Consider the following 25,560-nt stretch of genomic DNA (forward strand, 5'->3'; position numbering starts at 1 on the left):
GGAAGATAAACTTGTGGGAGACTTAAGGACGGCGGAAACACAGGATCAGGGCCACTCCACTCGGCACAAGAGACGGCATTTAGCTAATCTTAGAGGCCAGCTCAGGCTGATGCACACAAATAGGGCTGAGAACTCCCTCCTGGCACTGAAACAGAGGTATTTTGAGGAAGGAGACAAAGTGGGGAAGCTCCTGGCACGGAGGCTGATGGCCCGAGCCGCGATGGAACATATAGCAAATGTCCAACTGCCCGATGGGACCAGGGTGGTGGCGGCGGGGGATAAGTGTCGAGCTTTCCGGGACTACTATACGGCATTGTACACAGAAGAGCAGCCACCTTCGGAGCTGGTGGAGGAAGTACTGGGGAACTACGGGGGCGACACTGCATCCACAGCATGCTGAGGAACTAGAGGAGCAGATCCTGCCGGAGGAGATAGCTGCGGCGATCCGCGAGCTCCCCTTGGGGAAATCACCAGGGCCTGACGGGCTTCCAATATCCTTCTATCGCATGTATCAGTCACAGCTAGGCCCCTACCTCCTACGCCTGTTTAACTCCTTCATCGATGAGATGGGTCCATCCCTTGACATGGGGCTGGCAAAAGTTGTTCTGATCCCGAAACCTGGGAAAGACCCCTTCCGGTGTGCGTCGTACCGGCCGATTCCTCTTCTTAACTCGGATTTTAAGATTTACACCAAGCTGTTAGTGAAGCGCATGGGCCCACACATGCCGAGCTTGATCGATCCCGATCAGGTGGGCTTCATTCACGGGCGTCAGGGAGCGGACAACGTCCGCAGGGTCGCTCACCTGGTAGGCAAGGCTCATCACTGGAAGATCCCTGCCTGCCTTCTCTCGTTGGACGCAGAGAAGGCGTTTGATCGGGTGGACTGGTTCTTCCTCAGAGCGGTGCTGCGCCGGGTGGGGCTCGGTCCGAAGATGATTGCCAGGATCATGGCCCCATATATTGCGCCGCGGGCTAGGATAAGGGTCAACAGGCAGCTCTCGGAGCTGATTCGCATTGGACGGGGTACCAGGCAAGGCTGTCGGCTCTCGCCCCTTTTATTCGCCCTCGCAGTTAAGCCCCTGGCGGATATGATACGGAGGGACCCTAATATTCATGGTGTTCCTCTAGGCGGTCAAGACAATAAGGTAGCGCTCTTCACAGACGACCTTATCCTTGCACTGACACAGCCCCGAGAATCCCTACCGGCAGTACATGCTGTGCTGTGCCTCTTTGAGAGAGCTTCTGGCTTGAAAATCAATCATAGCAAGTCCTGGGTGCTCAGCCTCACTATACCGAAATCGGACATCCCCTCTTTAGAGCAATTAGCCCCTTATAGATGGTCTACCCAGCACATCAGGTATCTGGGCCTGACGTTGACCCCCTCCCTGGACGGCTGGACGCCAGCCAACTGGAAAGATCTTCGACGCGCGATCCTGGAGGATCTGAGGCGGTGGAGACCGCTTGCACCATCCTGGCTGGGCAGAATCAACGCCATCAAGATGTCCATACTGCCCAAAATCCTGTATCTATTTCAATGTCTGCCTACTCCTATCCCACTACCTAGCATCAGAGGCCTTCAGTGAGATCTAACGAACTTCATCTGGGGGGGAAGAAACCCCGCTTCTCTCAAGCTCTCCTGCTGGCGCCCAGGGACCGGGGAGGATTGGCCTGCCCAAACCTGGTGGAATATTACTGGGCTGCTAACCTTAGGTATGTAGTGGAGTGGGGTGTAACGGAAAGCGAAAAAGAGTGGCTCCATATGGATAGGGCCGTGATTGGGCGCACCATATGGGACCTGGCATGGAAACCTAGGGCAGGGCGATCTCCGAGCGCATACCTAGCGGTGCCCACAAAAAAAGTGCTGGAGATTTGGGACAGGATAGCAGTCCGTAGGGGCCTAACAACCTTCCCTTCACCTCATACCCCTATTGAAGGGAACCCAAGCTTCCCCCCGGCATATCGGATGGGGGCTTTCTGTAAGTGGCCTCAAGGCAACTGTAGGGTGCTCACAGATCTGTTTGATGGGGGCTCCCTCAAGACTTTTGCGGACTGCAGGGAGGAATTTAAGGTGCCGCTTGCAGCCGGACTGCAATATGCTCAACTGAAACACTGGGTGCTAACAGACGATACCTACCACGCGGCCACATGGGCCTTTACTCTGTTTGAGCAATTAGCTTGCTCCTTTACAGAGACAAAGGGGCTGATCTCCAAAATCTATCGGATCCTGCAGCACCCGCGCACTCCGCCTTTCCTGCCCTATCAACAACGCTGGCACTCCCTCTCGGGCGTAGACGTCACCCCGGCACAGTGGTCCAGATTGTGGCGTGACATACCCCGGATTTATCGTAGTATTTCACAACAGGAGAATGCCTAAAAAATGATGACCCAGTGGTACTACACGCCGCAGCGGCTACATTGAATGTTTCCAAACTCTTCCGCTGTGTGTTGGAGGTGCAGGTCTGCGACTGGAGATTTTCTGCACATATGGTGGACCTGTCCCTTGCTGACCCTCTTTTGGAAGGAGGTCTTGAGTCACATCAGGAGGGTGCTGGGGTTTCCTCTGCCTGAAGCCACTTGTACGATACTACTGGGTATCAAACCTGCAGGATTGAAGGCCCTCACTCGGAGCGACTGGGCGCTGGCGCTTTATATGTTGGGAGCGGCTCGGCAGCTCATTGCTCTGTACTGGAAGAAGGTAGAAACCCCGCCTATTGCTGCGTGGTTTGCTCGTCTCTGGCATGTCATGACAATGGAGCTTCTCACAGCCCGGCTACAGGCCCGAGATGTGCGCTACAAAGCAGTGTGGCAACCCCTGGTGAAATATCTATGCACCACAGAACAGGCGCGTCACATGCCCCCTAAGCTGCGGGCGCTGCGATTAGTGGAAGATGCTGTAGTTCCTCCTGACCCCGGTAGACTGCTGGCATGAGGTTTGGATATGTGAGGCTTTGAGCATTGGTAGCGACGTCGATTGCCCTGACGACTGACACAGTACCCCTTCACCCCCCTTCTCGGCCTGCACCCCGGGTACCCAGTGGCTCTTCTCTCCCTTCGTCTACGCCTTTCCTCTACTCCTACTGTCTTCTCTATCTTGCTGTCCCCTTTTCTGTCGTTCTACTGAAGTTTTGACCATCTTGGTCCTATAGTTCTACCTCTTTGGTTTAATGGTTACAGATGTTCCGAAGTTTGAACTATCTTGTGCAGTGATTTCACAGGCTCTGTTGACTGAATGTGACGCGACCGGCACTTGTGGGTTGTAGGTAAACCGCTGTGTATATCTTTGAGCTTGAGTACTGGCAACGGTTTTCCATTTTTCATGATGTAATGTGGCCGGCCCTGTTGGATTGTAGGCTTAACGCTGTGTACAAATCACTTCACTGCAACCCCCTGTTATGGGGACGAAATAAAAAGATTTGACAAAAAAAAAGCATGCACCCTGATTTTCAGTGGAGATTTTTAAGAAAGCACCAATAATTTCTGTTTTTTCAAGTGCACTGAATCTCAACCACTTTTTATCATAATCAAACTGCCATTTCATTTCCACAACTCATCTGAATACAAGCACATCTACCTTCAAGATGCCAAAAGTCTGGTTTGTGGGTCATAGCTATGTCTTCTGGAGTGAAAAACTTGCAAGCAACAGAGGTATTTACAACCTTGATTTACCAAATGTCGACATTGTGTGGATTGGACAGAGAGGATTAAGAAGTCACCAATTGATACCATTGATAAAATCCTTTATGCATCTTCCACACCCTGACCTTATAATTGTGCACTGTGGTGGAAATGACCTAACACTTTGACTGGGGTAGGTCTGGAAATGCTTTTAAAGGACATCTTTGCGCAATTGATGTTACTTTTTCCAAAAACTGCCTTGGTATTTTCAAATGTATGCCAAAGGCAAAAATGGAACTGGTCCAACCAATTTTGTCCACAGATTGAGAAAGCAAGGAAACATGTAAATAAATCTGTTTCTGCTTTCCTCAGAGACTATGGTATGGGTTCCATTTACCACAACAACTTGCATTACAACATGCAAGGCATCTACTGGAGAGATGGTGTACACTTTACAGATGAGGGGAATGGAGTCTTCCTCTTGAATTTGAGGCTCTGCATTGGTAGCTACTTGTAGGTACAAAAAACACCCACATAACACAACAGCTCTTTTCAGAGCTACCCTACCTCTAAGCACTCTACATTATTTTTTTACTCTAATTTTTTTACACTGTTTTTCCCCGTGGTGCGCTCAGGGTGTGCGTACCGGAGAGCGCACCTGGGAACGAACACAGCGCTTACCCCGCGAAAATTAAAAAAACAAAAAATGTTTTTTTACCCTTTAGAGTCCTTCTAGGCCACCCTCATTAAACCTAGGGGTCAGGGGTGGTCTACCCTGCCCCCTTTTAATCATGTCCCCCTTTTTTTAACCTCTTGTGTCTCAATTCTACCGAGACACAAGATGGTGGACTCTCCGGACTGTTTAGAATGTTGACAGACATCCGAGAGCCAATCAGCTTTCCGCTCGCGCACTCCCGTAGCGCGCCGGGTGCGCTCCCCGGTACGCATACCGGTGAGCGTTCTGAGCGCGCCTCTATATATATATATGTGTTTTTGAAGTTAATTTTCAAAAAAAAGACTGGAGCAATTTTCACCAAATATAGCAAAGGCACATCTGCGTACCAGTCCCTACAATTGTGCAAAGTTTTGCATAATTCCGTTCAGCGGTTCGGGCTGTAGACGTGTCAGAACGTCCTATGGAAATTAACATGGGGAAAACACGTTTTGGGACTCCCCTTTTTTCTCAGCCCCCACTTCACGAATCCCCCCAAAACTTTCAGGAAGGAGCGGAGCGGTGCTGGCCAAAATTTTTGAAAATTACATGCAAATTCCTCAACCGGCGCCAGAGTTATTCCCAATAGAATGTTGCCGATTTCCTAGGGTAGCTAGGTCCTAACTATAACTACCTACTGGCGACCGCCAGTAGGTAGTATATATATATATATATATATATATATATATATATATATATATATATATATATATATTCACTGAAAAAACCATAGGTTTGAGACCATATATAGTTAGCTGGACATTTTATTGACATAAAACCAATGAAATTCCATATATAGTTAGTTGCACTAACTATATATCGCGCACCCGCAATCCACTGCTGATGATGTCACATATTACATCATTCATGACATGGTCAGTGACATCACTGATGACATCACTGATGACATCTCAAATGACATCACTGATGACATCACTGATAACAACATCCAGTGATTTTTTGTTTCTGTAAAGTTTAAATATGTCTTACATATTGAAGAATGAGTGGATGTGTAAGTGTCTGGACGAAGGATTTAGTAGGTGCATGACTGACTGTATGAGTGAGTGATTAAATGTGTCTCACTGAGTGCATGGGTTAGTGACTAAACTGTCTTAATTTGTGCATCATTATGTCTGTTGTTCTGTAAACTGCTGCATGTGTTGATCAGTAGCTATATGAGTAACTATATGGGTTATTGATTGATTGCCCAAGTATTTGTATGGGAGACTGAGTGTGTGTGTGGCTAGCTGGGAGGTGTGTGACTCTGTGCAGATCAATGTGTACTTGTATCAATGATTGTATAAGAAGGTAAGTATGTGTTAGTATATGTTTGAAAATGTAAGGTGCTCTATGTTTAACTGTATAGACAAGAAAATGGAAGTGTCATTGATTCTTTACAGGACTGACTAGGTGTGTGAGTAACTCCATGGATGAGTGGCAGACTGTGAGTGTCTGTATAGGTGTATGAGTGCATATGATAGTGTTGTAAAGATGAGTAATTGTATGTATGAATGATTGTATGGGTGAATGAGTGAAGGTGTGAGTAGACGTAGCAATCAGTGAGTGCTTACGTAGTAACTAGTATTGGTGTGTCAATGGTTTCAAAAATTATACTCTGTATTTAACACTGGGTGAAACAGAGGTTATATTAAAATGTGAGCAGATGCATTGTATTGTCACATGAATGATATCATCAGTGATGTGGTCATTGATGTCAAATGAGATGTCATCAGTGATGTCATCAGTGATGTCATTTGAGATGTCATCAGTGATGTCATCAGTGATGTCACTGACCATGTCATGAATGATGTAATATGTGACATCATCAGCAGTGGATTGCGGGTGCGCGATATATAGTTAGTGCAACTAACTATATATGGAATTTCATTGGTTTTATGTCAATAAAATGTCCAGCTAACTATATATGGTCTCTAACCTATGGTTTTTTCAGTGAATTTTCAAGGTTTTGTAAATGCTAATTCCTAACTATATATGGTCTATAACCTATGGTTTTTTCAGTGAATTTTCAAGGTTTTGTAAATGCTAATTCCTAACTATATATAGTCTATAACCTATGGTTTTTTCAGTGAATTTCAATGGTTTTTTAATAGCAAATATCATAAGCTGTCGAATGTCAAGTACGTGGTAAGTAAAAACATTTTCGTGTTTATGCACACTGATCTGCTTTGAATGCTGCCCCCACCCCTCATTTCTATTAGGAGTACTCTCTCTTTGCAGATAGTGAAGGGTAGTTAACGCAGGCCTTTGCCCCCGTTGTAATCCGTCGTGCCTGCTTCTCTCTCCATTTGATTGATTGTTCTCTTTGGTTCATTCTCTATTTACAAACAAGCACAGAGTCGCAATACTCTGTTTAGTCTTTGCAGATAGCGAAAAATCGTGTAAAAAAACAAAAGGAATCGAGCAAAATCAGTAGGCCACTAATGGGATCTCTTTTTGACCTCGCTAAAATAGAAACATTAGGAACAACCTGTTGAAAATAGCAATGTGTATGTACATAAGCGGCATTCATTTGTGTTCACAGTACCCCTTGTTGATTGTTTGAATCGAGCATTGAATTGTTCGAAGTTGGTTCTCTTAAGGATCTTCTCTGCCTGCAAACAAGGAAGAATAGGAATATTCTCTCTCCCTTTGCAGATAGTGAAGGGTAGGTAACGCAAGCCTTTAACACGTCGTACCTATTTCATTCCTCATTGATTGATTGATTGGCCGAACATTGACTGTTTGGGAATTAGTTCTTTTTGGAGGTATTCCCTGTTTGCAAATAAACGTAGGAAAATCTTTGCAAGTAGTGAAAGGGTAGGTAATGCGGACCTTTCTCCCCCGTTGTAATCTGTCATGCCTATCTACTCCCCACTGATTGATGCACCTGTTTCACCCGGACCATTTACTAGAGATATCTGGCCCAACAAGAGAGCACCCCTAGTGAAAAGGACATATGCAATAATAACGAAGTGATCACTGTATCCTGTTAACAGAAACTTTAGCATGAAACAACCTGGAAAGAAAAGAATAGGAAAACGAAAATCAGTAGGCCACTGATGAACTTTTTATTAAATAACAAACAAAGAAACGATAACAATACGTAATGATAAAACCTATTATTGTCCTAGAAACAAGAAACGTTAGAAGTAAGCCCGTAATAAGAAACCTGAAAACATCGCCCCTCACTGCCCCAAAACGTGTCTGTCCCACCGCCTGCCACGGCCAAATAACGGCAAACTGGGAAAGACAGAAGTCAGCAGACATCCACCCCATTCTAGAAACTTCCAAAGGGCAACAGGTTTTCGGCTACGCCCAGCCGGAAGCAACACATATAAGGCGGGTCCTGCTGCCACGCCTCGGAGATCATCACGTAGGGTGTAGCCGGAGGAGAGGCCGAGGCCGAGGCCAGCGGGACCCGGCCAGGGGGATTGACAACGCTGGAGAGTTGCAGGGGGGGGAATGTCCGTGTCCTCGACCCTCCCCTCTCTCTCCCAGTCCGGCCGCGGTGGCCCTTGACAGTTTCAGGTAGTCCCGCCACATTCTCTACCAGTCCGGCCACCAACGGCCGGGGCCGATGGGATCCGGCTGCAGCCGATAAACCAAGGAACCCGTTCATGGGGCCAGAGCAAGGGGCGTCCGGCCGACATCCACCGGAATCCCGGCCCGAAGACGGACGGGACACTTCTTCTTTCTTGAATAATGGCTTTGACAACACTGGGGGGGATGTCTTGCACATGCCTCCGACCCCCCCCCCTCGTCCTCATCGCCTGGTCCGGCCATAACAAATCTCAAGCGAGACGCCGTGGGGTGCACTGGGAGGGAGAGACGGTGCGAACAGGCCTCTCCCGCCTCCCCAGTGGAGGCTTCCCACCTGCACCCTCAGCGCTCCAGGCGCCCGGAAAAGGGTTCTTCCACTGTGGCGATGCTGCAACGTCTCGCCCGGCAGGGTGGAGCCCGTCCGCTCATTTGACCCCGCGATCGCCAGTAGCTACCGAACTCTCAAAATGGCGATCGACGTGGCAAGAGCGGGCCCAGCATAAAGAAATGGCCCGGTCACTGGTTGACTCCACCACAGTAGTCCTCCACGACCTTGAAGATTCTAGAGGAGCCGCGGGAGTCTCCGACCCCCGCAGACACCCCCGATGGGGAATGACTGCCATGATCGCCCGTGGAGTGACGAAACTGTATCCGCGGGACGTCGGCGCTCCCATGCTGGCGCCAGCCTCACTTTGAATTACTAGAATCCTGCAAACCTCAGTTCCGGTGAAAGCACACTGTGACCCGGTAGGAAAAATTGTTGCACCCCCTCCCCTTTTTGACTGATAGTTCAAACCACCGATCCTTTCCTTTGCCCTTTTACCAGAACTTTGGACTGCCTCCCCCTCTTTTACATTTTCTAGAGAAAACAAAACATTAACCACTACATTAGCATAGCAGTTGACACCAGAACTGTTTTCAAATTGAAAACCAACAACATCTTCAACAGAATCCTTTTTGTTTCTGCTGTGACCCTGCTACAGCACAGGCATTGTCCCCAGCAGTAATTGTGCAATGCCGGTAAGAATACCTGTGGTGCCTACTGGACTCACTCACCCCCGCGGCGCCCCACGCCGTTATTTGCTGGGCGGCAACTTACTAGACATCACCTTCGTGCCATCTAGATTTCAGCGCGTTCTGCTGCCTTGGAACTATTCGCACAACAGACTGCTACTGACGACCCACCCCCAGGCAACATCTTCTGAATTTTCATAATTTGAAAGAACTAGTAACATGTCCTCATCAGGAACTTCCTCATGAAAAGTCTGCAATGATGATTCTTGTAACTCTATGGTCTCCAAACATTCGATAAATTTGCCATCAAGAGATTGATCAAAAAAATCATTCAAGTCATCTCCTCCTTGTGAGAAAATTTCATTATTGGTGCTGTCAATTTCAATAAATGTATTGGATAATTCAAAAGAAATTGCCACGGTCTCTTCGTTGTTTAAATGTTTTTACTGTTTTTGTTTTGTTGTATATATTTATAAGTTATTAAAGTTTTATAATCCTACTACTTTGTTGGAGTGCTATATATTTTTAATGTGACACATAAATGTAAAAACTTTGATGTACAAAGAGTCATCCCTGGAATCTTCCGCTTCAGGCTCGGTCCCCTCCCCAATCACAATACAGGATGGTTTTCAGATAGTAGGAACACGTGTGGTGTGACGGATCTCATCGGGTGTGGGCCTTCATCTACTATAACTCCTTTGAAGAGGGGTGATTCTTTACAGCTGGGGCCATAAACTACATCTGCAGGGCTAGCTGATAGCCTGGACAATCGGACACAGAGGAAGAGGAGTGTCAGAGGGTGCGGTAGTGAATAGGGTGAAAGGGAGGTGTCGGGCGGGCACAGAGTGTGATTCTCAGGGAAGAGCAGCGCAGATGGGGAGAGGTTTATTGCCCATGCATAACACAGAGAGCGGGGGTGACCAGTGCCTGGGGAAGATGCTTGCGAGGGTGGGGAGCCATGCTACGAATCGACAGCGTGCAGAGAGTGGGTCTGGTCAAGGCATCTAAAATGGCTGCCGTGCACGACAAAAGTGTGGCATTTAAAAAAAGGCAAGATGGCGCAAACAATGTTTTTCAACACTTCCTCATTTCCTTCGAATCGAACGTTAACAGACGTTGGTGCATATTACCAAAGTTAAGCGATATTTATCGCTAACGATGCTTACCAACGAATTTTTTACCGCTAAGCATCGTCAGAAATTATCGAAGATAAACCTTGCTATTATCAAGGTTTATCGCAAATGCGATAAAAAACGAACGCAATGCATTAATATCGCTGAAAACTCAGCGATATTCATGCATTACCGAGCTAATGCTCTTAGCCATGTTATCCACCTCCCATTGGATAACATGGCTAAGAACTGCTCAGGGCAGGTATTAGTTTTTGGAGATATATATCTTGCATGTTGTAATGCAAATTATTGTGGTATATGGAACTCATACCATAATCTCTCAGGAAAGCAGAAACTGATCCTTTTGGGACCGCCTGAGAAGGCCTAGGGGGTGAGGGGTACTCTACTTTGCCCCCTTTTCACGTTCCGAACTATTTTATTTTACTCTCTTCTGTAATTACACAAAATAGCAGCGATAAGATGCATCAGAGACACACAGTGAGAGAAAGGAGGCCGGAGATGAAGAAGAGATGTCAAATACACATTGGAGATAATATAGTGGGAGAAGGGAAGTAAATATGAGTAAACTTACCATGTAACATAAAAATGTTGCACTCTATACTATAAGTCTAATTTTATACTACAATCACTTCGCTACAACCTCATAAATTAAAAATAAAAATGAATAATGTCTCAAACAATTTTTGATTTCTAAATATAAATTTATTCTTCTGAATTTTCTAAATTTGAAAGAACTAGTAACATGTCCTCATCAGTAATTTCCTCTTCAATCATCTCATCTGGAATCTCCTCATTAAAAATCTGCAATGATGATTCTTGTAACTCTATGGTCTCCAAACATTCGATAAATTCGCCATCAACAGATTGATCAAAAAAATCATTCAAGACATCTCCTGCTTGTGACAATATTTCATTATTGGTGCTGTCAATTTCAATCAATGTAGTGGAATCATTCAAGTCATCTCCTCCTTGTGACAATATTTCATTATTGGTGCTGTCAATTTCAATCAATGTAGTGGACAATTCAAAAGAAATTGCCACGGTCTCTTCATTGTGAGCCATTTGATTTTGAAATTGCTTGCTGTAAATTGCAGAAAAAAATAATCACTTTCATTTATCGTTTTTAGTAATACATAATATAAAACTAACTTTATCAAGTATTTAGTATAACAGAAGGACTGCAAATAAATAACAGAAAACATTTTTCAAATTATCTTCAAGTGTACAACATAGTTCCCCTTACAAATTAACAACTCACCTTTTTAAAAGTAGGAGAAGTGTTAGTACTGTGTAAATCAAACATCAGAAATTCACCACCAAAAATTCCTCACAAATGTACCTCAGACAGTAGTATCACAAAATGGCTGTGGTTTCCTCTCATTTGAGATATATACATAACCAATTAACTTTCATCACACACAAATACAAAACCAAAGTAACATTTTAATTGGTTCTAAATTTCAACACTTTCAAATGTGTTTTCCCCATGCAATTTTCCATAGGACATTTACATACGTCTACAGCCTGAATGGCTGAACGGAATTACACCAAACTTGGCAAAATGGTACATCAAACCTAAGAGGTCAGGAAGGATCTACTATGCCCCCTTATGGTCATTTGCCCCTTCGCTTTGGCCTCCTCTTGTCTCTCGATCCTACCGAGAGACAAGATGGCGGCCGCTACGGACTGTTTGGAATGTTTACAGACGCCGGAGAACCAATCAGCTTCGCAAAGCTCCGTAACTCGAAAAGTACGCGAAGCGGAGCGCTGTTACAGATATATATCTTTTTTTGAACGTTAATTTCTCAAAATCCACTGGAGCACATATATTGAGACCTAGCAAAGGCACATCGGGCTACCAGTCACTAATATTTTGCCAAGTTTCGTGCAAATCCATTCAGCCGTTCGATTATTATTATTATTATTTTTTTTTGCCCCGCGGGGCCCTTTTAAAACCTCCACATCAAACCTAGGGGGTCAGCGAGGATCTACTATGCCCCCTTATGGTCATTTGCCCCTTCGCTTTGGCCTCCTCTTGTCTCTCGATCCTACCGAGAGACAAGATGGCGGCCGCTACGGACTGTTTGGAATGTTCACAGACGCCGGAGAACCAATCAGCTTCGCTTCACAAAGCTCCGTACCGCGAAAAGTCCGCGAACCGGAGCGCTGCCCGGTCCGCTGTTACAGATATATATCTTTTTTTGAACGTTAATTTCTCAAAATCCACTGAAGCACATATATTGAGACCTAGCAAAGGCACATCGGGCTACCAGTCCCTACAATTTTGCCAAGTTTCGTGCAAATCCATTCAGCCGTTCGGGCTAAAAGTGAGGCCAACCGCCCTATGGGCAACTCAATGTTAAAAACACGTTTTGGGACCCCCCTTTTTTCTCGGCCCCCCCTTGACGAAACCCCCCCCAAATTTTCAGGGGCTGCTCAGAAACAAAATGTTCCATTTTCCTGAAAATTTCAGCCAATTCCGTCCACAAACGCCAAAGTTATTAGACATAGAATTTTCAAAAATCCCATAGAGAAAAAATCCTAACTATATATACCTACTGGCGACCGCCAGTAGGTAATATATATATATATTCGAAGATGAAGGATCACAAATATATTTTTGTTCTTTGGTGAATCTATCTGTTTGAGTCACTTCTTTCTTATTTATATATATATATATATTCACTGAAAAAACCATAGGTTATAGACCATATATAGTTAGGAATTAGCATTTGGAAAACCTTATTTTACTCACACAAAACCATTGAAATTCCATATATAGTTAGTTGCACTAACTATATATCGCGCATCCGCAATCCACTGCTGATGATGTCACATATTACATCATTCATGACATGGTCAGTGACATCACTGATGACATCACTGATGACATCTCAAATGACATCACTGATGACAACATCCAGTGACTGTATGTTTCTGTAAAGTTAAAATATGTTTTACATATTGAAGAATGAGTAGATGTATAAGTGTCTGAATGAAGGTTTTAGTAGGTGCGTGGTTGACTGTATGAGTGAGTGATTAAATGCGTCCTACTGAATGCATAAGTTAGTGACTAAACTGTGTGAAAGTTTGCATCAGTATGTCTGTTGTTGTGCAAGCTGCTGCATGTGTTGATCAGTAGCTATATGAGTGGCTATATGGGTTATTGATTGGTTGGCCAAGTATTTGTATGGGAGACTGAGTGTGTGTGTGGCTGGTTGGGAGGTGTGTGACTCTGTGCAGATCAATGAGTACTTGTATCAGTGATTGTATAAGAGAGTAAGTATGTGTTAGTATATGTTTGAAAATGTAAGGTGCTCTATGTTTAACTGTATAGATTAGAAAATGGAGGTGTGATTGATTCTTTGCATGACTGACTAGGTGTGTGAGTAACTCCATGGATGAGCAACAGAGTGTAAATGTCTGTATAGGTGTATGAGTGCATATGATAGTGTTGTAAAGATGAGTGATTGTATGTATGAATGATTGTATGGATGAATGAGTGAATGTGTGTGTAGACGTAGGAATCAGTGAGTGCGTATGTAGTAACTAGTATTGGTGTGTCAATGGTTTCAAAAATTATACTCTGTATTTAACACTGGTTGTAACAGAGGTTATATTAAAATGTGAGGAGATGCATTGTATTGTCACATGAATGATATCATCAGTGATGTGGTCATTGATGTCAAATGAGATGTCATCAGTGATGTCATTTGAGATGTCATCAGTGATGTCATCAGTGATGTCACTGACCATGTCATGAATGATGTAATATGTGACATCATCAGCAGTGGATTGCGGATGCGCGATATATAGTTAGTGCAACTAACTATATATGGAATTTCAATGGTTTTGTGTGAGTAAAATAAGGTTTTCTAAATGCTAATTCCTAACTATATATGGTCTATAACCTATGGTTTTTTCAGTGAATTTTCAAGGTTTTGTAAATGCTAATTCCTAACTATATATGGTCTATAACCTATGGTTTTTTCAGTGAATTTCATTGGTTTTTTAACAGCTAATATCTGTAGCTGTAAAATGTATTCTTCTTTAAATCCAAAAATATATTTTATATGTTTATGAATAATTTTTTTTTTTATATTTTTTTTTCTTCGTTCCCGCTTCGCGAATCGGGAAGCTTCCCGTTAGCTGACCTTGATGCCGCGAAATAGACCGCGAGCCGGTAAACGTTTCTTTACCGCAAGTGCCGCGTTGGAAAACAACATCGTGACGCCTCCCGTCTGCATGACGTTTCACGTTGTCGCGTGATACGTCATATGACGTGCTACGTTAGCAAACTGGTACGCGAAGCGAGTCGCAAAGCGCAGGTTTCTGGAAGCAAACCGGGAGGCACTGCAAAGCGCTTAACGTAAACACAGCAGGTCATGTGACTTGGTAATAACACTTTTCATTGGTTCATTTCACTTTTGGTTTCCTAATGATGTAAGACTAGGTCATATAATCTAAAATGAACACTTTTCATTGGTTGAGAACTCTTGTTTTTCCAAATGATGAAAATCCCTCCTTCTTTCCTCACTCTGACTTTCATCATTGTGAGAGAAAGACCCTTTGTGATCACTGAGCAATGGCTTCTTTAGTACCTTCAGCTGGTGCTTCCCCACCACCTCCACCACCTCCAAGGAAGAGTGGACCACCTGCTCAAGTTATAATTCAACAAGAAGAGGAAGAAGAGGAACAGAACGACGAGCACGAAGAGAGGCAGTTTTTGCCTGAGGAGCCCAGGACGTCTCACCGGAAAGAAAACTTCATTTGGCAATTTTTTAAAATTCCCAAAGGTCAGAAAAAAGTAAATGCAAGATACGTAACTTGCCTTATATGTAAAGATAGACTGTCCAGAGGAACCGAGAAAAAATACAGTTTCGGAAACTACACAATGCATCGCCATATGACTAGGTGGCATCCTAACAACTACAGTGCTGCACAGTTTCGGAACGACCTAGATAATCTCCCTATTATGGCCAGAAGATCTGTTGTACCGGAAGTAACGGGACCAGAGGGCAGGGAGATGGTGCCAAATATACAAATGAGATTTGGTGAAGTAAAACACATCTGCGTATTTTGCGATGGATTCATTTGCTACGGAGAAAGAAGCATCACTCTGATCAACAGAGCTATTGACTATCATATGCAAGTTTGTACGAAACGCCCAAAATAATAAATACTTTTTTTTGTTTTGTTGCCTCTGTTGAGCCCTTTACAATGAATCGTTTTCATTGCCCCCTCCAAGAAAAACCCAAAAAAATATAAAACTGTTCAGAAAAATTCAAAAAAAGTAAAAAAATGTTCAGAAAAATAAAAAAAAAAGTTCTTTTCAGAACTACCTCCCCGTTATTAAAAAATTGGTACAATATTTGGAACTGTGCCAACCTCTATTTCTCTTAGTTCGCTTCCCAGTTCGCTCGCCGGTACGCGAACCGGAAGCGAACCAAAAACAGTAAGTATAAGGGAAGGAAACAGACACTTATGTTAAAAGAAAGACAGCTATAGGGGAGTAAACTAGAGATACTATTACCCGTAATCCACTGCTGATGATGTCACATATTACATCATTCATGACATGCTCAGTGACATCATCAGCAGAGGATTGCGGGTTTTTTGGCAACGTGCCTTATCCACGGTTTAATAACGCTGCATTTTGCTTTATATAAGTTTTCAAATTGTATGAAATATTTACCAATAGGTCGTTATGAACCTTTAGGTAGTGCTTTTCTTCATGAGGTCTGGTCGCTTCCATACACATACAGATGTTTCAAAGATGATCAAGAAGTTTATCTGAATGGAGAGGAATGCACTGAGACGCCAGATCATTCACTAATGTGTAGGCACATACAGTTACACGGTTCATGCAACAAACACCGACCAAATATGGCTTGCGTGTTGCAAGGCACGCCAGTTCCTGCTATCATCCCCACGTTCAAGTTGTTGGAAAATGGTAGTTATTTGATGCTCAATAATGAAGATTGTTCTGAGTTAATTAAAAGTATTCCTTTTATCGTAACAGTAAGTGAACGGGTTATTTGCTGCAGAAATGTTCTATTTCCTCCCACACATGAACATAGGGAGTTTTCAATTTGGCCACAAATACCAACCTTGGGAGAGATTTCAACGGCATGGCAAGAATAAGAGCTCTTTTGTCTCAGAGAGAGGTGGCCTTGAGTTCGGCCCGTGAAACTTTCGTGCTTCACATAGCGAACACCCGTACAGAGGTGCAGACCCTTTTCAATTCACATTTGCCTTTCAATTTCAGCAAGATGGTTCGGACTATCTTTAACGCATCCTCCACAAAGGCCGTGGCGCACTTTTTTAAAGTTATTACCAGTGGTCTCGTGACTTCATTTGAGAAAATCTTTGGAGTCATCCCTGCTTTCTTTCATTGTATTTTCTCCACTCTGCTTCGTGGATTGGCATTTTTACTTGCATTACCAGCGGACGCTCTTGTGCTTTTTTACATTTTTAAATATGGATGTCCCTCCTATGCAACCTCCCACCCTGCAGCTGCTGACACTGTTCCGCAATCGCATGCTAGAATATTATGGCACAATGCCGTTGGCGATATTAAGCACGGCATATGGATTATCTTTTCGATTCTCCTACTTCACCTGTGTCCAGCCTGTATTTCACTGCCTGACCTGTGATTTCGATTGGGCCATTGATTTGTGTCTCTGCGGACCGGTTTCTCCTGACGTCGACTTTAATCAGCTGATGACTCCTATCATTACTCACGAGTTGGTTTGTCCTGGCGAAAGGATTATGGCTGTGGCATTGATGCATGGACTATTTGGTCCCTGGAATTTACTGGCGGCAGCACAGTCTTTCTTGGAACAGAGCTTTCTTGAAAACCCACCGAGCTGTCCTCTGATGGTGATAGAGGATCCGGTGCTGGGAGAGCACGTATGTTCTTTTCCGCTTTTAAATTGGATGGCTGAACTGTTTTCGGATGAAGACGGTGACTTCCTATTGGAGGCTGTTGCAGCTTATTTTGCATACACAGTTATGTCATAGACCTTTTTCATGTTTGATATGCTGAGTACTAGCATTTCATTGACAATTCATTGACTTATTTTTCAAGTTTTTATTATTTACCTTGCCTATTGGCTTAAGACTCGATAAAGTACTTGGCTGTTTTATTTTTCTTTAGCATTAAATTTTCCTAGTTTTTAATGCTTTACCTTGCGGACCGTCCACATATAAACTTGCAATCTGCTCTCATGAGATGGCACTTCTATTATCTTATTCAGTTCGTTTCCGGATCATGGGGAGGTGTCATCTAGGTCCTGGATATCTTTACACCGTGTTAAGTTAGCATGGGCTCATTACCGGTTTAAACGCCATTTTTCCTTTTTTGCAACTTCTGCACACGACACTTAGTTGTTGCTTTAGCTTTCCACCTAGTAGTTCATCGTGGTTTACATGAGAATAATATGTTATTGCTCTACTATCTGCTTTGCTTGTTAAACTATATCTGTACAGCGAGTGCTAAAGTTTCAAGAACAACACGATACAGAATTGTTATGAGGTCTGATCTCCACGACTTCATACTCATAACATAAGTGCAACTTCTGCCAATTCTGGGCATGAGGCGGGTTTTATATTGCTTTGCCGAACACACATACACAACAGTTGATGCGGTTCACATGAAGAGAGAGCTGGTGTATGCTGATGTGATTCCTTCAAATCTAAGACACTAAAGTAAGGGCACGCCCTAAACCAACACAAAGAGACCTTCTTAGCAAATAATATAATATGTGTATTAGGGAGGGTGAGATATAAGCAGCCGCGGGCCGTGGAGGGAGTTACGGTGAGGCAGGGAGGCGGGGAGGGGGAGAAGCAGGGTGGAGCCCTCTCTACCCTGCCCCTCCCCCTCCCCGCCTCCCTGCCCCACCGTAACTCCCTCCACGGCCCGCGGCTGCTTATAAGTGTTGCTAACTCTTATTCATTTACAGCATGTTAACATACTGTCACCATTCGCTTTTTATGTACTAGTAACTATGCTGGTAATTTTGCTACTGATAATATGTGTACTTGTATTCTCCACCCTGCCCCTCCCCCTCCCCACCTCCCTGCCCCACCGTAACTCCCTCCACGGCCCGCGGCTGCTTATAAGTGTTGCTAACTCTTATTCATTTACAGCATGTTAACATACTGTCACCATTCGCTTTTTATGTACTAGTAACTATGCTGGTAATTTTGCTACTGATAATATGTGTACTTGTATTATCTAAGGTACTACGCCTGAGAAGACGGCATTAGTAAATAAACATTTCAAATACACATGTGTTCTTCTTAACTCCATGTTCTGGTTTCTAAGAAATATATAACGACCGACTGTTCATGAGTTCCACGTATCCTGAGGTACTATAAGTTCATATTCTGGATTGTCTAAACATTGAGAGTTTGTTATATCCAATGTGACACTGTACCTAGCTTGCTAAGGAGTTTTTGATTACTAACGTGAGTTTTGGGACACCCTAATTCGCCGAGGTTCCAATCCTCTGTCCACAGTTCTGTGTGAGAACAGAAACCCTGCGACAGGGGCACCCCCGACCCTTGCTGGAGCTTCATCACACTTGCGATACAACTCCAGCAATGCGCCACCTTTACGGCACAGATACATCACGCATCTGTGCTGTTTTTGCCCCATGATGCGCCGCATTGTAAATGCAGCACACCATAGGTGACGGAACAGCGGCACAGAATGACTAACACATCCCTGGTGATGCGCCAGTCATCATAAATGTATCCCTATGCTTCTTATCTTGTTAGAGATGAACCGCCATATGTATCATCAAAGTTTTTTGCATTTCCTAAATAGCGAACTTTAAGGAATAAATAGCGATTCTTTACCATTCCTAGTTTGCGATTAGCTATTTGCTAATTACAAATTACCCATTCATTTCCTTCATTTCCATAGGGCGGTTGGACTCACTTTTAGCTCGAACGGCTGAATGGATTTCCACGAAACTTGGCAAAATTGTAGGGACTGGTAGCCCGATGTGCCTTTGCTATGTCTCAAGATATATGCTCCAGTGGTTTTTACGAAAATTAACTTTGAAAAATATATATTGGGCTACATTGGCCTATATATATGTTGGAGCCCAAATGTAGCCCAATGTAGCCCAATGAAGCCCAATGTAGCCCAATGTAGCCCAAAGATGGCCGCCAGACACACAAAAAAACAAATGTAGCCCAAATATCAGCCAGATGTAGCCCAACTATAGCCCAGTGACAGAATGACCAATCAGCTTCGCAAACCTGCGTTACGCGAAGCGGAGCGCTGTTACAGATATATATCTTTTTTTGAACGTTAATTTCTCAAAATCCACTGGAGCACATATATTGAGACCTAGCAAAGGCACATCGGGCTACCAGTCCCTAATATTTTACCAAGTTTCGTGCAAATCCATTCAGCCGTTCGATTATTATTATTATTTTTTTTTTTTGCCCCGCGGGGCCCTTTTAAAACCTCCACATCAAACCTAGGGGGTCAGCGAGGATCTACTATTCCCCCTTATGGTCATCTGCCCCTTCGCTTTCGCCTCCTCTTGTCTCTCGATCCTACCGAGAGACAAGATGGCGGCCGCTACGGACTGTTTGGAATGTTGACAGACGCCGGAGAACCAATCAGCTTCGCTTCACAAAGCTCCGTTGCGCGAAAAGTACGCGTCCTGGGACGCTGCCTGGTCCGCTGTTACAGATATATATCTTTTTTTAAACGTTAATTTCTCAAAATCCACTGGAGCACATATATTGAGACCTACAAAAGGCACATCGGGCTACCAGTCCCTACAATTTTGCCAAGTTTCGTGCAAATCCATTCAGCCGTTCGGGCTAAAAGTGAGGCCAACCACCCTATGGAAAACTCAATGTTAAAAACACGTTTTGGGACCCCCCTTTTTTCTCGGCCCCCCCTTGACGAACCCCCCCCCGAATTTTTAAGGGCTGCTCAGAAACAAAATGTGCCATTTTCCTGAAATTTTCAGCCAATTCCGTCCACAAACGCCAAAGTTATTAGACATAGAATTTTCAAAAATCCCATAGAGAAAAAATCCTAACTATATATACCTACTGGCGACCGCCAGTAGGTAATATATTCACTGAAAAAACCATAGGTTATACACCATATATAGTTAGGAATTAGCATTTAAAAAACCTTATTTTACTCACACAAAACCATTGAAATTCCATATATAGTTAGTTGTACTAACTATATACCGCGCACCCGCAATCCACTGCTGATCATGTCACATATTACATCATTCATGACATGGTCAGTGACATCACTGATGACATCACTGATGACATCTCAAATGACATCACTGATGACATCACTGATGACATCATTCATGTGATAATACGATGAAGCTCTTCAGACTCTAATATAACCTTAGATACACTCAGTGTAAACAGACACTCACAGACTGTCACTCATCCATGGAGTTACTCACACACCTAGTCAGTCATGCAAAGAATCAATCACACCTCCATTTCCTCAACTATACAGTTATACACACCTTACTTATTCAAACATATACTAACACATATTTACTCTCTTATACAATCCCTGATACAAGTTCACAATGATCCATACAGCCACTCACACATTCACTGGCTCTTTTGCACAGTTATTTATATATGTCAACTCTCACATGTACTGTGTTTTACATATGTACTTACTTTGACATGTAGCACTGAGATATCCATTCACTCACCAATACACTCATGCACACAGTCAACCGCCCATACAGCTGTTTCCACATGCACTTTTGAACCCATACATCTAGTGAATCAACTGCTCACACATCTATGCACAGAGTCATACACCTCCCAGCCACCCATACACACTCTCAGTCTCCCATACAAATACTTGGGCAACCAATCAATAACCCATATAGTTAATCATATAGCTAATGATCAACACATGCAGCAGTTTATAGAACAACAGACATAATGATGCACAAATTGAGACAGTTTAGTCACTAACCCATGCACTCAGTGAGACACATTTAATCACTCACTCATACAGTCAGTCATGCACCTACTAAATCCTTCATCCAGACATTTATACATCCACTCATTCTTAAATATGTAAGACATATATTAACTTTACAGAAAAATACAGTCACTGGATGTTGTCATCAGTGATGTCATCAGTGATGTCATTTGAGATGTCATCAGTGATGTCATCAGTGATGTCATTTGAGATGTCATCAGTGATGTCATCAGTGATGTCACTGACCATGTCATGAATGATGTAATATGTGACATGATCAGCAGTGGATTGCGGGTGCGCGATATATAGTTAGTACAACTAACTATATATGGAATTTCAATGGTTTTGTGTGAGTAAAATAAGGTTTTTTAAATGCTAATTCCTAACTATATATGGTGTATAACCTATGTTTTTTTCAGTGAATTTTCAAGGTTTTGTAAATGCTAATTCCTAACTATATATGGTCTATAACCTATGGTTTTTTCAGTGAATTTCATTGGTTTTTTAAAAGCTAATATCTGTAGCTGTAAAATGTATTCTTCTTTAAATCCAAAAATATATTTTATATGTTTATTAATAAATTGTTTTTAATATTTTTTTTGTTTCGCTCCCGGTCCGCGAACCGGAAAGCTTTCCGTTAGCTCAAATTGATGCCGCGACCCGGTCCGCGAACCGTTAAGAAATCACCATCGAGATGCGTCGCGACGTATCGCGTTGCCGCGTAATGCATCTTATGACGTACCGCGTTAGCGCACCCGGAAGTGCCCCGGGGCGCGGACCGAGGCGCGAAACGCAGCTCCCCGGAAGCGATCCGCGGCGCGTCGCGAAAGCGCGACATATCGCGTTGCCGCGTAATGCGTCTTGTGACGTACCGCGTTAGCGCACCTGGAAGTGCTCCGGGGCGCGGACCGAGGCGCGAAGCGCAGCGACCCGGAAGCTAACCGGGGCGCGTTCCGCAGCGCGTAACATGAGCGTGAGAGGTCATGTGACTTGTTAATAAAACTTTTCATTGGTTCATTTCACTTTTGGTTTCATAATCATGTAAGGCTAGGTCAGGTGACCTAAAAATAACACTTTTCATTGGTTGAGAACTATTGTTTTTCTCAAATGATGAAAACCCCTCCTTCTTTCCTCACTCTGACTTTCATCATTGTGAGAGGAAGACCTTTATTAGTACTTCAATACTTCAGAAATGGCTTCAGTAGTTGCTTCAGCTGGTGCACCCCCACCACCACCTCCACCTCCTCATGGGAAGAGAGGACCACCTCCCCAGGTCATGACCAACACAGAGGAGGAAGAGGAAGAAATGGAGGAAGAGGAGGGAGAAGAACCACAGTTCTTAGAAGAGTTGCCCCGGGTTTCCCATAAGAAACCCAGTTTCATCTGGCAGTTTTATTCAATCCCTCCTGGCCAAAAAAAAGTGAATGCGAGGTATGTCACCTGCCTCATCTGCAAAGATAAATTATCAAGGGGGACGGATAAGAAGTATAGTTATGGGAAATATACTATGCACAGGCACATGACCAGGAAGCATCCACTTAATTACAGCCGGGCGGAAATACGTGATTTGGAGGAAAATCCTACATCAACTCCTGTGGCCAGATCAAGATCGTCAATTTCATTGACACCAGCAGAGGCACGGGAAACTGTGCCAAACATACAAGAGAATTTTGGCCACATGAAACATACTTGTATGCACTGTGGTGCGTTGATAGCATGTGGCAATATGAGTATAAATGCTATCAACCTGGCTTATGAACATCATAATTGCCCTAACCGCCCCCAGTAATTTTTTTTTTGCTCCTGTTGAGCCCTTTTCAATGCCTGTTTTTTGTTGTTTCCCCCCCAAAAAAAACCCAAAAAAATATAAAATCATTCAAAAAATACAAAAAAAACAAAAAATGTTCAAAAAATAAAAAAAAATATAAAACAACAAAAATATTTAAAAAAAAAGTTCTTTTCAGAACTACCTCCCCTTTCAAAAAAAATTGCTAGAATGTTTAGCACTCTGGCAAGCTCTATTTCTTTTGGTTCGCTTCCCGGTTAGCTTCCCGGTACGCGGACCGGGAGCTAACCAAAAAAAAAAAAAGAGTAAGTATAAGGAAAGTAAACAGAGAGTGATGTTAAAAGAAAGACAGCTATAGGGAGTAAAGAGGAGATACTGTTTAATAGATCTATTTACCGAAGAAAAGACGGAAGAGGGTATAATTGTGAAAAACAAAATAGATAAGGAAGTGAAAGAAAAAAAAGAGAGTATAACATTAACAAAGAAGAGTTTCTTGGAGAATGTGAGTGAATGTTCAAAATAAGATTAAAACATGGGGAATAACAGAGAGAAAAAATAGAAAACAGAAAACAAAAAATAACAGAAAAAGATTAATTGAAACAGCAAAGAAATGTAAGTAACATAGAGCCATATCATCAACATAGGCAATAAAAGTTTTGCAGCTTTTATTGGCAGAAATGTGTCGCTAAAGCCGCTTTTGCGGCAGAAAACTGCCGCTAAAACCACTTTTGCACCAGTTTTCTGCCAATAAAAACAGCAATAATTTTATTGGCTGTGTTCATAATATGCCCCTTAGTGTGCTTCAACTACACAGAGAAAGCATTATGAACAAATAGTGATAGAGTGATCAGTCAAAGATGCTAAGAGTAATAGAGACGGAGTGAGTGAACAAGAGTGAGGAACTATGAGAAGAGAGGGACTGAGAAGAAGAGTGGAAGGAGTTGAGTAAGTAGGTAATAGAGAAAGGAATGAGGGAAGTAGCAAAGGCAGGAAACTGAGGGTTAAAGAAATGAAGCAGTGGAACTAATAGAAGTTAAATGTGATAGAAATGTAACGAAAAGAGTACAAAACATTTACCTTATAATTGTCGTTAAATTACTCACTTTTTGTTTTTATACTTTCAATCTGTGAAAGAGAGAACAAGCATTTGAAAAATATTAAAACATGTATTTAAAAATTACAAAAGACAAGGGAAAAGATTGAAGAACAAACAGTTTTTCAACAACTTTGACACTTACAGAAGCTTCTGCTTCTCCAGCCCCCCTACACAGTCCTAAAGATATACATTTTAAACTAACAGTATCTTGATGCAGATGAAGTGAGGCCTATCTTAAAACATGGTGCATCTTTTGCATTGCTGTTGTCTCAGAAAAGTGTCGCAAGACACTAAAATTTTAAATGATTGCTTCAGGATGCCAATAAGATGTGTCCTATCCAAAGGTTTGTTTGAGGTGAGGCCTACTCAGGGTTGCAGATGAAATTTCGAGTTGTTGAAGAAAATAGAGGACATAATACATGTGAAGGTCTACCAATGAAGTGAGTCATGTCCACTGCACTCTTGAACAAAGTCCAAACCTCCTATGTTTCCCTGGACAGACCTAAACTTGATCTGCACAATGTGATTCGTAATGATAGGAAACACAGGTGATGTAATTGAAATACGTGCAATTTCTTTTGCTCATTTCACAATCACATCACTTGTGTTTCCTTTGCTTAGGTATCTCATTGTGCAGATGTAGTCCAGCATATGAAAGAGTACGCAGAAGTGCAGCACTGCATGCAACAACTTTGACACTTACAGAAGCCTCACCTTCTCCATGCCTCCTACACAGTTCTACATATACATCATAAATGCAAACAGTACAGAATTAATTATACATGTTAAATGGTTTATTTTTGCTGTTCTCAGAATGTATCCAAATTCACTAAAAACAGTGACTTGAAGGTATTCATCATATAACAGCGGGGAAAAAAAACCACAATCAAAATGATTGTGTTTAAAAAACCCATACAACATAACAAATCAGAATTCAGAACTCCTTAAAGTTAACTTACTTTCCATGACGTCAAAGGATGTCCTATGAACAGCTTACACTCTGTTGTGCTGTTATTACTTTCAGCCCGCCACTTTCTGAAAGAAAACCTCCATCGTTTTTAAAAACATGTTACATGCAATAAATGACTTCTTGCTCTCTACCACAAGTTTCCACAAAGCCAAATCTTGTCAGAGCCATTTATAACGCTTGGATTTCTTGTAAGCCAATCCCGTCATTTGGCATTTCTGCAACTTTCAGAATTAAAATGTTGAAGATCATTTTCACAATCCTGGAATAGTAATATCTTCCCCTTCTTGCTCAGTCATGTTCTACATTTCCTATGACACTGATACTGCTTACTATGAAGCAGACTTACACTACCTCTATGACTACTACAATTATTTAATTCTCTACATCACTTTTAATCACAAAGCAATGTAAAACAGTAGACAGCATTGCAGACTTACATTCCCTCTACTCTATGTTTTGATTGGCTGCTTCAATTAGCTTATAAAAAGAAATAGTTTTTCTGAACTCATTCAAAGTGCACTTATTTCTCCATGACGTCCAGTCTTATGGTTAGAAGTTATGTCTCTGAACTACACTTATCCTCAAGGCCAAATTGTGTAGGAGCCATTAGAACTTCTTGAAATTCCACAGAGCACATCCCGAGATTCTTTCCCTAAAATGTTGGTTTTAAAAACACCAGGTAA

This window comes from Lissotriton helveticus, chromosome 3_1 (assembly GCF_964261635.1).
Source record: "Lissotriton helveticus chromosome 3_1, aLisHel1.1, whole genome shotgun sequence".
NCBI lineage: Eukaryota > Metazoa > Chordata > Amphibia > Caudata > Salamandridae > Lissotriton > Lissotriton helveticus.